The sequence below is a fragment of the Leuciscus leuciscus genome (assembly GCF_965113295.1).
Source record: "Leuciscus leuciscus genome assembly, chromosome: 24".
NCBI lineage: Eukaryota > Metazoa > Chordata > Actinopteri > Cypriniformes > Leuciscidae > Leuciscus > Leuciscus leuciscus.
In genome coordinates, this window is record NC_138723.1 from 8,305,370 (window position 1) to 8,315,790 (window position 10,421).

Below are 10,421 nucleotides of genomic sequence, written 5' to 3' on the forward strand. Positions count from 1 at the left end.
CGTTCTGCCGTTTTTAGGTGATGAGAAATCTCTCATCTTTCGATGAGAAAAAAGGCTAGAGCGACTAGACTGTCCCATTTAACAACTTAGTTCGACCGTTGTGGAAACATTTAAAGTGAGTGGACCTTGTTGAAATAGGGTGGACCTCAATGCCTACACTCAAATTACATCATTTTACAATAGGATAAAAATAATTTGATAATTAAGATTTGTTAAATGTGATTCATTGTCAGCCGCCAGTTTCATAAAAACAAAATTCATTAAATAAAACAAACAAACAGAATAAGATCAATGTAACAAGGTTTGTTATTCAGGGAAGGAGAAGACGGGAACTGGCGAACCTTTAAACACTTTATCATAAAATACAAAACTAAAGTAAAAGCGGAAGGTCCTCACGGACGACTGCCACACACATATAAACCAAACATAACATAAAATAGTCCAGGCCTGGTCCTCTCTTCTGTCTTGTGTGGACTTATGTTATTTCCTGTTCTGTGCCATGTTTTGTAGTTTTGTAGTTTTTCTTGTTGATTAGTCATTATGAGTTCATTTGTCCCAGCTGTGTCTTGTTTCCCTGATCTGTTCTGTGTATTGAAGCCCTGTGTTTCAGTCTGTTCCTTGTCTGTCGTTGTTGCGTTATGTTGGTTGTTCTGTTCAGTTGTTCTGTTCAGTTGTTCTTGTTTCTTGTGATCCAGTTTATGACTGTTAGAGTTTGTTTAAATAAAAGCTGCTGCAAGTAGATCCTGCATCATTCCCTGCTTCAACCTGCAGTGTTACAGAACGACAGACCAGCATAGGATCTAGCAGCAGTAAAAATGAACTCATATTGACTAATCAACAAGAACATCTACAAAGGACTACAAAACATGGCACAGAACAGGAAATAACATAAGTTCACACAAGACAGGAATCATGACCCCTTCACTGTTGTCGCTCCTACTTTTATGCTTCTGAAGCTCCTCCGTGAGAAACTTGAGACCGGTGCCTCGCGCAGGTGATGCTCATTAGTTCAGTTTTATTTTTCCTTTCAGTTTCATTTTTTTCCTTTCAGTCATGTGATTTGCAGGAACTTGCAGAGTTCAGAGTGACAAGGCAGATTTGAAAGGCTGTCCGATTTCCAGGAATCAGAACATGAGTAACAAACAACGCAGATGTGGAAAGCTAATCTGAGCAAATAGTTCTGCCAAACTATTAATATAACTTTAAGCATTGGGACAGAGGGATGTATAAAGCTGTTAGGTATGAATTCAAGAGATCTGTCTGGCTAAACGAAAATGAAAACACAAAACACACATTTAAAAAAAGGAGCTGCAAATCAGAAGACAGTCAATACATGGTAATAGATACATTTTTGTTAATGTCGCAGCTTATGTCACACTCAAATAATGCAATATATTCTAGCTTATTTACAATGTTGTGCTCTTCTGTGACCTCCACCGGCCTTGTCCCATTCTCAAGGCCCTCGGCTCTCGGCCTCGCCCTGCTTGCCACAAACAATAAACTAAGGTAAATAGTCATCGGTGGAATGTGTGTAAGGCTGGGCAAGGACTTGAGAAAGAGTTAAAACCACTGCCTGCTGCTGCTTAGTTGCTTTTAGAGGAAAAAGCTGCCCATAATTGCTGGTCTAGGATCAGTTTTCTCCGTAATAATAGCATATTGGCGATTTGGCAAACAATCCAGTGCCTATCTGTGTGTGCTCTGGAGAGCGTCAAAGGTTTTTATTTGTGTTTTCGCATCTGAACGCAATGGCCAATCAGAAGTGTTTAAGTTAGAATCCATTCCCCGCTCAAAGCTGGAGTTTTTGTCCAGGGCTGATTTCTGGACATGCTAGGCAGCTTTATGCTTAAAAGTCACATTGTTAACCTAAAAGTCAAATTTACCAAACAAAGTGAGTTCATATTACTCAACATCACTTAAAGTTCATTGTACTTAATAGAAAAAAACTTAAACTTAATAACTGATTATATTGAGCAGAACTCAAACAGGGGTGCATTTCCCAAAAGCATCGTTAGCCAACTATGTTCGCAAGTTCCGTCGTTATCAGCATAGTTCAATGAGTCTGTGTTTCCAAACCATCGTTCCAACGAACATTCGCAAACAGCATCGCAAAGTTGTGTGTTTGGAACGCCACCTGTGGTTAGAAGCATAGTTTCTAGTTTGCATGACATGTGGACTTAATAAATCCTTATCTTGAGTAAAATAAGCAAGCTAACATTCAGTACAACCTGTGTCTTTAAATTAGAATACATAAAAATGTCAGACTTTTAGTTTGTCTAGAGATTTAAAGCACCGTTTTTGAAGACTGCGCATGTGCGTACATGCTCTACTTTGTAAGAACTAGCCTTTGATTGAGTGTGGTGATATGTGTTCAAGTTTGTGATTGACTGTTAGCTGCAGGGTCCAGGGTTGCTGGGAAACAGGGGCGAGGTTATAGTGTGACAGTCACGACGGTGAGTTTGTTCGACATCTGCTGTGTATGTTAAATAAAAGAGATTCGGAGTTCATCATCAAGATGTCAGTTCAATATCATGACACTGAGAAAAATTTGAAATTGTCTGTACGATGTCTGTAATTTATATCAAAACATCTAGCGTTAATTCGATCTCAAACAGTTTCATTAAAATATCTTATTACTCACCACGTGCGTGACGTCATAAACCAAGTGGGTTGAACGACCAATTTGCAACAACATGGTTTCGGGAAACAGTCGTGACTAGCAAGTTGATCTCACCAACAATGCATCGTACTATGGTAGTGAAGCAGCGAGTTACGTCGTTGTACAGGAAACGCACCCCAGAATAGTACATCAGATTTCTATTTCCCAGCATGCCTTGCTTCCGACTGTAAAGAGAGAGTAAATTTTAAAATTAATTGTTATTTCATGTGTTTTTGCTTAAGATTAATATTGGGGTAATCTGTTACACTGTCTACAATGGACGAGACAGTTATTATCTGTGTGCTATATAGTGTTGTCAAAAATTTTGATTTTTCGATAAATATCGATACTGAAATATCTGAAACGCTTTGAAACAGCTGAAACAGCTGTGCTTTCTTGCTCTCTCATCTCTCCAACAGCAAGTTGACACACAAACCCGCCTCTCCTCACTCACTCATTTCATTTGCTCTGGATGAATATTGTTGGTGTTACAGGGCTTGAATTTCGCTGTGGGATTGTACGTATTGCACATAATTTTACTCATTTCCGCAGATTTTGTGCTCACACCCAAAGTGCCTCGATCGAATTCTCCCTCACCAACCTATGGCACTAGGTGGAAATATTTGCATAATGCCACCCAAATGCATATGCAAAGAAAGAAGGTGTGGCTTCAGTTGTCGTAGTAGTGTTGTTGCCGCCATGTCGTTAGATGCTGTGTGTTTCTATGCGAAAGCAAAAGCACTTTATTTGGCCTTCCAAAAGAAGAAGCAATTAGGAATCAGTGATTAAGATTTATTTACAGCACTGCTCCAGAACAGTACAACCCAAATGGTTGTGTGTGTGTGTGTGTAGCATATTTTACAGCAAACAGTTCTCTTTCATCATCTCGTTTCGAGATCCACCTATGGGAAGGGCATCCTGTACCTGACCTCTGCAGAAGCAAGTCTGGCTAACAGACAGAAGCGCGCAGCCAATGCCAGGTAAGGCCACACCCCCTTACCTAAGGCATATAGCTGTCAGGCGCGCTCCTCCCCCTCAGTTGACATTCGCTTCTCGCGATCTCTGCACTGACACAGTTCGGTTGGATTAACGTTACGCTGCTCACTTTCGAGTCTTCAGGAGAACATATCGCCAGATCAGCCTCCGCCAGACGTGAGTGACAGTCGTTTCTTCAGCCTATCCGCTGTGTTTTTTGCATCCGGAGCCGCCCGCGCTCTCGCTTTCCTTCACCTGCTCCTCCTTACATGGCTGCCCGCCACGGATTTTTCCGAGTTCTTCACCGCTGGCCCACCCATGGCTATGTGACCGTCTAAACCGCCGCTTCTCCGGGGAACAGCCTATCACGACGAGCCTGCCCGGCCGCGTGTGGTGCTCTCATCGCCGCTAAGGACCCCCTCGTTCTGCGCGGTCTGCTTGGGCTTAACACGCTCAAGAAGCTTTGGAGAACCCGGAGAATTGCGGTCATTGTAATTGCTGCCCATGTAGCTTTTACTAAGCCGGCTTTTAGTTGCACGACCCAGCGCGCCGTGCTCGGCCTCTCTGACTCGGATGGGGGACACGGTGATGATGACGCACTACCGGGGGACTCCCGGAGCGCCATCTCTCTAAAATATTTGAGCTGACATCGGCCCAATCTGCATTCCCTGAAGAGGACATCTTCGCGGGAAAACCTCACTTTCGTTGACGAACCGGCCGGTTCCGGCGACGGGGATGACGCGGTCCTTTTAGCGTTCCCTAGGCTAGCGCTCACGTGGCTTTGCCTCAGTCTATCCTCCTGGAAGTTTGTGAGCGAGCGGCCGTTCGTCTCAACATTGTGTGGCCAGCTCCACAGAGCGCCACCGACCAGGAAATAGGAATATTTACGACGGGTAAGCGCTGGGACCACCGCCCAGTCTGAGGAAACAACTCTTAAAAACGTTTTTTCCAGCGTTCGCGAAGCTCTTAAGCACGGCTGGAGCGTCTCGCTAGACTGTTAACACGGTCTCACGGGCCTTGATGTGTTACGATTACGGGTTGAGGCTTTCAATTTATGCCTTCCTAAGGAAGGCGGCCCCAAACGCAAGCAGCCTGCCTGTTGTTCGACCGTTGGGAGTATCGAGCCCGCGTTCACGGGTCACGAGCCCTCCGGATTCTCTCCCGGTCCTGGAACCCCTGTCCAAAAGACACAGGGTCTCCCGCGGACGGTCGGTTAATCCCGTCTCGTGGCTGCCCAGCCCGTCTGTTTAGTGGATGTTGTGTGTGTACCCCCCAAGTTACAGGGGGGCTTTCGTGAGGAAAAGTACATAAGCAGTGTTACCACTGCTTATGAAAGAGGAAATTTCCTCCCTCTGAAGCGATTCAGATGGTGCCACCCAGTCTGATAAACCATGGTTTTTATTCCTGGTATTTTCATGTTCCAAAAGGCGTGGCGCCCCCCGCCCTATATTGGACCTTCGAGTGTTGAACAAACTCTTGAGGAAATACAATTTCAGAATGTGACGCAAGGCTCTCTCGCCCGTGCCATAAAGCAAAACGATTGGTTCACATCAGTCGATCTGAAAGATGCTTTTTTTTTCACATAAGCATCTACCCTCCACACAGGAAATATCTTCGTTTCGCCTACCAAGGCATTTGTTACGAATTCACAGTTCTTCCGTTCGGGCGCAATTTGAGTCCCCGAACTTTCTGTCTGTGTGCGGAGGCGGGCGTGGCGCCCCTGAGACTATCAGGGCTGAGAATTCTGACTTACATTGACGATTGGCTCATCATAGCCAAATCGAAGAAGAAGGTGTCGCTGGACACCGGCCGGGTGCTCGCGCACATCACATCCCTCGGGTTCAAGGTGAATGCAAGCAAAAACAATCTGACTCCCAGTCAGAATGTCATTTTCCTGGGCTTGGAATTGAACTCAGTCTCCATGCGAGCGCGTCTCTCTCAAGAGCGCGTTCGCTCGCTGATGGACTCTCTGTCTCAGTTCAGAGAAGGGGCGAGAGTACAATATTGCACATGCCTCAGGCTGCAGGGTCTCATGGCTTCATCTATCCAAGTTGTGCCGTTGGGTCTCCTGAGAATGAGAACGTTCACGAAATGGGTTTTGTCACTACATTTCAGCCCGATTCGCGATCTCTGCCGCTCGGTAACGGTGACGCCTGCTCGGCGGCCCTGCGCCATTGGGAGAGCGAGAACTTTTACGCACAGGGAACCCCCCTCGGGACGGTTCCGATGCGGAAAGTTTTGACGACAGATGCGTTCTTAACAGGCTGGGGAACCACCCACGAAGGCAGAACGGTGAACGGTCTGTGGTTGAGCAGACTACGTTCAGCGCACATGAACTATTTAGAGCTTTTACCATTTGGAAAGCTCTGAATCATTTTCTGCCTCGCCTGCAGGGACATCCCGTTCTAGTACGGTGCAATAATACCACGGCAGTGGCTTATATCAACCGTCAGGGTGGCATGCACTCGTTGAAACTCCACGCTGTAGCTTACAGGCTTTTGGTGTGGAGCAGACGGGTTTTTCTGTCATTACGCATGACTCATGTTCCGGGCATTCTGAACAGAGGCGCGGATCTGCTATCGAGGGGAAACCCAATCTACGGGGATTGGCGTCTTCACCCGCAGATAGTGGAGATGTTATGGATGAGATTCGGACAGGCAGCCGTAGATCTTTTCGCCTCGCGCGAAAACCACCATTGTCCTATGTTCTTCTCGCTGAAGGACGTGGACGCGCCCCTCGGGGCAGACGCACTGGCCCACCCATGGCCCGAAGTGCTGCTGTATGCTTTTCCTCCCCTGTGCCTGATAATTTCACACTGGCCAGGGTGAGAGAGCATGGCCTGTCTCTCATTCTGATAGCACCCAGGTGGCCCAAAGCCCCGTGGCTGGCAGAGATAATCTCTCTGTTATACGCCGAGCCATGGCGCCTCCCCCCTCGCACGGACATACTGTCCCAAGCCAACGGGGAGATTTACCACTCCCACCCGGACAGGGTGGCTCTCTGGGCCTGGCCCGTGAGAGGACGAACCTAAATGCACTGGGGCTCCCGTCGCGTGTAATCGCCACTAATCAGAATGCCAGGGCCGTTTCCACGCGATCCCTATATGGCTGAAAGTGGCAAGTGTTCGAAGGGTGGTGTGATGGGCGTGGTCTCGCATCTTATCAGTGCTCGGTGCCTGATATTTTGTGTTTCCTGCAAGACCTCATGGAAAGAGGCAGGTCCTTTCCTTTTCCACCATTAAGGTCTACCTGACTGCGATTTCAGCCTGTCATGTGGGTTTTGAGGACTCCACCGTCAGGCAGCACCCTCTAACCCGCAGTTTTATGAAGGGTGCACGCCGCTCTTTGCCGGTCATCAGGAGATCTGTTCCAGAGTGGGACCTCTCCATGGTGCTGGAAGCGCGGTCTCTGTATCCTTTTGAGCCTCTGGGGAGTATTTCCCTTAAGCTGCTGTCCCTCAAGACAGCTTTGCTCTCGGCCTTGGCATCTGCTAAACGGGTCAGTGAGCTACATGCACTCTCGGTTCACCCCTCGTGCGCCAAATTCTCCCTAAGTGGAGATAAGGTTTCCCTTAAGCCTAACCCGGCCGGAAATGCTTCCCTGCGTTCACTTCGGAGGTTTTGGAGCTATCCGCTTTTCACCCTCCACCCTTTGCCTCCCCGGAGGATCAGGGGCTGAATGTTCTGTGTCCCGTCCGTGCTCTGCAAGCATATATGACCAGGACCAGTGCTTTCCACAAGAGCGACCAGCTCTTTGTTTCAAGGGCTCCCCAGCACAAGGGGAGTCCCATTTCAAAGCAATGCCTCTCACATTGGCTTGTGGACGCTATACTATGGCTTATGAAGCAAAGGGAGTGCAGCCCCCAGGGGGCATCAGAGCTCATTCCACAAGGGGCTTAGCCGCCTCTTGGGCTTTGTTCAGGGGAGTGCCACTGCAGGACATCTGCTCCGCGGCCAGCTGGGCCTCTCCTCATACCTTTAAGCGTTACTACCGGTTGGATGTCACTAGAACCTCGGTGGCACACTCGGTCCTAGGGGTAGGGTCCTCTTAGCCCTTTCCCACAGCCCCGTTGGGTTAACCAACGAGGAGTGAATGGGCCGGCTGGCCGTGTTCATTCCTGTCACCAAGCATTCGCATTCCTTCTTGGGTTTAGCTATGTGCATTGGTGGTGCGGGGGCCATTATCATGTATGTGTCTCATGCATGTTTCATGCCCTGCTTGCCCACAGCAGTTTAGCGTGGCGTCACCCTTGCAGGGTCATGTTTGTGGGACGTGTCAGGCACCGCCTCTCTGAGGTGACCGTCCTTCTCTGGCCTTCAGAACCTCACTGTGAGTGTATTGGGCAATCGGGGAGCTGTCCATGTCTCTCCCATAGGTGGATCTCGAAACGAGATGATGAAAGAGAACAATAGGTTACTGTCGTAACCCCGGTTCTCTGAAACATCGAGTGGAGAGATCCACCAGCTTTGCCCCGCTTGCCGCACGAGAAGCGAATATACTTACTGAGGGGGAGGAGCGCGCCTGACAGCTATATGCCTTAGGTAAGGGGGTGTGGCCTTACCTGGCATTGGCTGCGCGCTTCTGTCTGTTAGCCAGACTTGGTGCAATTGGATGCTTCTGCAGAGGTCAGGTACAGGATGCCCTTCCCATAGGTGGATCTCTCCACTCGATGTTTCAGAGAACCGGGGTTACGACAGTAACCTATTGTTTCCTGAACCTGGGAGAGTACAAGGCCGGCTGTGCACAAAGGCTATTTCTAAAAAGAATGGGGTAATTCCAGCTTTGCTAGGGCAATCTGGCACTTCTGAATCAGAGCCTGTAAGTATGCTTTATTATTTGTTAAAGTATTTGCTATTGACTGTTCAAATGCAGAGTTTTGTGCAGTGTAGAGTAACGCATATTGTTTGTCGTTCTTACGATTTATGTTTAAAAGCATTGTATCCTCTGTCCTTCGCTTATAACTTGTGGTGAAAAGATGACAAACACAGATGCACTTCGTGTTCAGTTTCACACTGGCTGCTCAAGTAGAGCTGAAGCAGCACACACTCATTGTGCTTTCAAACTGAACCGCGTTTACAGAATCCGACTCGAACTGATACAGTAAAACTGATGACATTATTAACTGTCTTTATAATTGCTTTAGAAGAGGAAGCTTGCGATTATGGTTCGGCCAATCACAACACACTGGGTCAGCTGGCCAATCAGAGCACACTACAGTTTTTGGAAGCAGGGGCTTTGTAGAAACTGACACTTGTTAGAATGACTGGGCATAAAGGAGCTACAATAATGTACAGTATAAAAACATTAAAGCTTGTTAACATGTTCTATTACACCCAATACACAAAATAATGATCGTTGAAAATAGCATCATGTGACCCCTTTAAATGTTCAAAAAAAAAAAGGGGGGGATTTAGTGTCTGTGTTTGCATTTATAGGCTTTAGTAGGAATTACATCTGTGTTTGTTGATGCTATTACAGCAACATCCCGCTAGAGGGAAGTGTTACAAAGTTTAAGTTATGAAGTATTTTATACTTTTGTTTTATTTTTGGAGCATGACAGTCCTATATTCTGTGTGTGAAAAACCCAGCCTATCTCCTTTTATTTTCCACAGCGCAAAGAAAGTCATACAGATTTTTAAAAAACACAAGGTTGGGTAAACTGCTGACAGAATGTTCTCTGGCTATTTTTCTAAATGTTAACGAGGAAGGTATTAGCATCTGTTACATCCCTGCCTTAATTAATTAAACACACGGGGTGCTTTTCAATATCCTCCCTCGTTTCCTCGCTCCTCCGTCCTCCATCCTATGACCTGGAAACCGATCGAGCTCAGCCATCCTGAAGGACATTCTAGATGAGACACAGACAACTGAATTCAGAATCGCATACTAACAGACTACTCTAACTATTTTTGCCATGGAAAGATAAAGGAGAATAGTAAGAGTATGCTAGGATGCAGTTCTGAATTCAGCAGCTGACTGAGGGAATGAGTAATGTATATACAGTGCATGCATTCCTTGATTCAGTGTCTGTTGCAAGCAGGTGGAGGTGATTAAAAGGAGGTTATCTTTTAATTTATCAAATCATCAATGATGATCATTAAATGTTGACTTAGAACAGTGGTTTTCAACCTGGGGACTCACCACCGCTCTGCACATTTTGTATGTCTCTCTTATCTGACACACAATTCAGTTCATAGAGCTCTCATGATGAACTTCAATCAGGTGTTACATTAAGAAGAAATACAAAATGTGCAATATATAATATATTATTAACAATAAAAGTTAAAAAACAACTCTGATGCCGGTAACATTTATTAAGGTTACACTGATTTCATGTGATTAGCAAATGCTTTAAAGGGATACTCCACTTTTTTCGGAAATATGCTCATTTTACAACTCCCCCAGAGTTAAACAGTTGAGTCTTACCGTTTTAGAATCCATTCAGCCGAACTCCGGGTCTGATGGTACCACTTTTAGCATAGCTTAGCATAGATCATTGATTCTGATGAGTCCAGTAGCATTTCTTTCAAAATGACCAAAGAGTTTCAATATTTTTCCTATTTAAAACTTGACTCTTCTGTAGTTAAACCGTGTACTAAGATCGACGGTATGACGCAGCGCCTGAAAATAGGTCTAATAGGTTAGACAAACTTAGTCCCGGTCACGTTGGAAGTTACCGAGCTGGGGACTATTTTCAGGCGCTGCGTCATATCATTACGCCTGCTGCACTCATGGTACGGCAGCAAAGTTTCTTGATTATTACGCAGGAATGAGAGTGTAGTTCCTAGCCA

At 46.3% G+C, this 10,421-nt stretch overlaps 1 protein-coding gene across 1 annotated transcript in view; it reads right to left on the reverse strand.

Moving 5' to 3' along the window:
• LOC309489858 (up-regulator of cell proliferation-like) overlaps nucleotides 1-10,421 on the reverse strand; it is a 257,487-nt gene that overhangs the window by 219,963 nt on the left and 27,103 nt on the right. The window lies entirely within an intron of this gene.